This window comes from Conger conger, chromosome 9, assembly GCF_963514075.1.
Source record: "Conger conger chromosome 9, fConCon1.1, whole genome shotgun sequence".
In the NCBI taxonomy this organism is placed as follows: domain Eukaryota; kingdom Metazoa; phylum Chordata; class Actinopteri; order Anguilliformes; family Congridae; genus Conger; species Conger conger.
Window position 1 is genome coordinate 25,342,508 of NC_083768.1, and position 4,835 is coordinate 25,347,342.

Consider the following 4,835-nt stretch of genomic DNA (forward strand, 5'->3'; position numbering starts at 1 on the left):
ACACCAACACCTTTGGGGATTTGTGATTTCACTCGGACCATCAAAAAGCCTGTCCCATTTCAAGATAGAATCCATCCATCCATCCATTATCTGAACCCGCTTATCCTGATCAGGGTCGCAGGGGGGCTGGAGCCTATCCCAGCATACATTGGGCAAAGGGCAGGAATACACCCTGGACAGGTCACCAGTCCATCACAGGGCACACGCACCATTCACTCACACACTCATGCCTACGGGCAATTTAGACTCTCCAATCAGCCTAACCTGCATGTCTTTGGACTGTGGGAGGAAACCCACGCAGACACGGGGCGAACATGCAAACTCCACAGAGAGGCCCCGGCCGACAGGGATTCGAGCCCAGGACCTCCTTGCTGTGAGGCGGCAGTGCTACCCACTGCACCATCCGTGCCGCCCTCAAGATAGAATGGTTTTTAAAAAAGAAACTCAATGCATACTGCAAAAACACTGTGTGAATTTGTGTTTAAATTGAGTTGTATAATGCATATATTCAGTCAGTATATTTTTCAAGACTGAAAAAACACTATTAGTTACTTTAGCATAACAGTGTGCTGTTATGCCTTACACAGGTGACTTATGCGTTGTTTTGGCCTTTCTTTATTACAGACAGCTCAATCCACAAGTACATGCTAACTACATCATGCCCATTGAAAGGGGATGTAGGCCATTATTCAGTAGGCTTTTATTTTATAATTATTTTGATCAAATCATTACTTTGACAAAAAGCTTATTGCAAGAGGATTTTACATTTGAATGTGAACATCACCACATTCACATAAAAATGTCACTCACCTGGTACAAGCATTCACTGCCGTGTGAAAAGAAGAGAGCAGAGCCAGCCTCCCGCTGTTGGCGGTGGGAGAGCTGACCATTGGGGAAGCACAATCCTTTCCTTTAAACTGATCATTGATCTCAACCTTGTCCATTTATTTTCCTTGATTAACAAGCATGCCGACAAACGAACTAATTAATAGGCAAGTAATATAATGAATGTTGATGATCATACTTGCACAATGTCACTGTAGAGGCATATACCTACATTACGTATTTAAAAGCAACAGATAGTCATGCCTTCATACAGGGGTGGAAGTAACAAATTACAACTACTCACGTTACTGCAATTAAGTATTTTATTGTGTAGTGGAGTATTTTTCTCAGTCTCAATTATTATTATTTTTCGCAATTTAACAGAACTTTAGCGTTTAGGCAATGACGCAGCCAATGAGAATCCAGCACAAGCAGCTTAACAGTTTATATTCAAGCAATAACTCACGACAAGGCAGTGGTACAGCATATTACAATTTCATCACAGCTAAGGGGTGTAATAAATACCACATCCTGGTGAGTTATTGATTTGATCGTATATAGATTGTTATAGACATAATGTCATTAAAATAATTTATAAGAAAATAGTTCCCTGCTGTTTCGGTTGCTATGCAACTTTGTTCTGCGAAACTCGCTAGCTAGCTAGTTAGCTTGAAAGCTACCGTGAGTGAGCAAACAAGAGTTTATAGATTTTTGATGTTCATGTGTACATTCCCAAACACTGAAAAACTGTCCAACATCAGTGGGATGCGCCTCTTTCTCCAGTGGCGAGATAATAAATTCTCCCATTGTGTTTCAATGAATACATTTGTTTCTAAACAAAATATAAATTGTCCATAGCTACATTAGTTTGACAAGTTAGCCGTGGTATAAGCGAGACAATACACTCTGAACGAGTCAGTTATGAGGAAATAACTGGCCTTCAGTGTGGTAAACGGCCTGACGCGAAGCACCCCCCTGTCAGGCAGTTATGTATGGAACGCCATTGGGGCCAAAACCGTCTGAGAAAATACGCCCTAACAAGGCAAAATAGACCACGTAAAAAATGAACGCGTGCAAAATAGACCACGTAAAAAATGAACGCGTTCAAAATACCCGCGTTAACACGGGAAAATTGACCGTCTTAGATATTAGAAGTTGTAGAGCTACCAGCCTACTGCAGAATATTTATTTGTATTTCTTTAGTTGTAAAGGTCAACCTATTGTGTTAATTAAGCCAGCTAGCCAATTTTGGTTGATCTAGTTTTAATTACAAATGAGCCTATTACAAATAATTACAAATGAGAAATGTTTTTTTTTTTTTTAATGTATTTATTAAACCTTTAATGTATTTCCCCCCCCCCCCCCCCCCCCCTATATCCCACCCCTGGTCCCAAATATAGTTTTTACAATTACAATAAAATGTATGTATATATATATATATATAAATACACACACACACACACATATACATACATATATACAAATGAAAAATGTGTCTGTGCATGCATATAGGCTATTGTAATCTTTAATAAAAAATTAAGTCAACAAAACTTCACACTAAGGTGAAACAACTACCATCATAACAAATACCACCATATGAGATAACTTCCTCCATCATATAACACAATACCACTATCATAGGCCTATAACTTCCTCCATCATATAACACAATACCACTGATCTGCGTGACGTTAATGCGAGAGGCATACGGTAAATTTCAAAAATAGATGTTACCAATGACATTTTAATTTGCAATGTCAGAAAAAACTATTCACAAAATCCTACTTCCCATGTCTTTAACATTTTTAAGACTTGAAAGATTGTAAGACATTTTAATACCAATTAAAGCCTTTAGATTAATTCAATGCCTTTTAAGGATCCACGGGAACCCTGTACCTTGTTTTCAGCCAAACACATGCACTGACTTATATGGCTTTACTGCTTATTATGCTACATACAAAGACCAAGATCTGACTGGTGTGTAGTGTATAGTATCTCAAAGGTGACAGCCTTGACTTCAAGGTTCAACACTAACAATCAAGTTAGAAGTCAGGACAACACGACTATTCAATTAGAAAAATAACAAGAAATCTTCAGCTGAATTACACAATATTTTAATACAAATGTTGAATAAAGGTGTAAGGAGAGAGGCCATTAACTAGGCTTGCTAACTGCACTCATGCAGATTCAGGAATGCCCCTAATGCTTTCATTTTTCATTTTTAAAACTTCTTCCAGAACATCAATTCCCAAACTGTCCCGTGCTCCGTCCAAAGGATTGACCTGTTCCATCAGCTCGTGCATGTGTCCTTCCTCAAGATTGAACTGGTTGTTGGGAACCTGGACTGCTTCTGCATAGTCCAAATTAGGTGGTGCCACTTCATCCTCTGCAGCTGGGATGTCATCCCCTGCAACTGGTTGTTCATCAGCTCCAAACACTCCCTGGATGGGAGTCTGATTTCGGGCTTGTTGGGCAAGGCAACCTCGAATGAAAATTTGGTAGGGGGACATATGCCTTGCCGTCCTCAGCCTATGGTGGTTCGACCAACAACTTGACGAGCCCGGTAGCCTTGGCCAACTGAAAACATAAAAACAACCATTTAAAATATTACAAGCTTTCCAAACTACATTCGTAGTTTAAATTCATAAAATAAACCAATGTCAAAATAGTTAAGTGATTAAGCTACAGTGCTTTCAGTAGACAATGGCCGCGTTTCCCGAACGCGTTAAGAACGTTCTTAAGCTAAGAAAGTTCTTAAGGACCTTCTTAGGCCTCCCGAAAGAAGCAAACGCATTTCCCGAGACACCTTCTTAGCCTAAGATGATCTTTCGTAAGAAGGCTTTGTAAGAAGGGTCCGGAGCGTTCTTAAGAGCCTTATAATCTCTTAAGAACGTTCTTTATCGGGAAACCCGGCCAATATCTGTAGATCTGACAATAAAAAGGAGTTGGGGGCTGTAGCTTTACCTTGCTGCTGAGTGAGTGTTCTTAACTCTTGAAGAAACTCGGAAATGATATCCTGCATTTCATCTGCCAAGTCAGGCTCAATCAATCGCCCTCTTGCCCAACTAATACTTCTCTGCATCGTCTCCATCCTGTAAATGTAAATTAAACCAGACCTTGATATCGCACACACAATCCTACTTGAGTACTAGCTCGGGTCTAGCAGTAGCTGCTGGGAAGGAGCGTCCCGTTTGTAAGTACATGCTTTTACTGCCAACATGGCTAACAATTCACAAGGCACACCGGAAAAAATGCTATCGATATTTCACCCCTGTTCATATTAGCAGCGCTATCGACAAAGCTTCTCCATATACTAATGAAGACTAGCACGCCAAATTCAAACGTTTGCTTACCTTGTAATAATCGGCCCAGAGTCTGTCTCCACATTGTCCGACAAAGCTAGTCTTGTGCATTCCGAAAAAGTCCTCTGGCAATTAACAACAAATCGTGCCATGCTTATTTGGAGAGCTTAGCTTCTTCTGTTAGCCTTCGATTCTTGAACCGCGAAGACTTAAGCTGTGCAATAAACTATTACAAACCAATGATGTACCAGGGATTGAAGTGAGGTAAGCCTCTATCTCAGCAGACGTGTACGGTACGTAGGCGATACATCACCATCTCATGAATATAACGCAACGTGTTCACGCTCTCTGAAGCACACGTAGATGTACGTAATTACATACGTAATATGCAAATGATGTATGTAATTATACACGTAATATACGCTGCAGTATTATTGGCTGTGTACGTAGGCGTTCATTTTTTACGTGGTTTATTTTGTACGCGTTCATTTTTTACGTGGTCTATTTTGCCTTGTTAGGGCGTATTTTCTCAGACGGTTTTGGCCCCAATGGCGTTCCATAGTTATGTCCTTATAACTGACTCGTTCATATGGTATTATCCCTTACCTATCACTGCCATTAACCATTCAGATTGTGAAATTCCCTTTTTATAATGAAAGGCATTACACACATATTTTTCGTGTTGTTGGAGTAGGGGTTGTATGTAAA

General features: G+C 40.1%; 1 long non-coding RNA gene across 1 annotated transcript; it reads right to left on the minus strand.

Moving 5' to 3' along the window:
- Window positions 1–3,063: 3,063 nt before the first annotated feature.
- On the minus strand, window positions 3,064–4,436 carry LOC133136154 (uncharacterized). The gene is made up of 3 exons (XR_009709474.1): window positions 4,179–4,436; window positions 3,790–3,917; window positions 3,064–3,402 (listed from the first exon to the last, which is right to left on the minus strand). It is a non-coding gene; the product is annotated as an uncharacterized LOC133136154 (long non-coding RNA).
- Window positions 4,437–4,835: the final 399 nt, after the last annotated feature.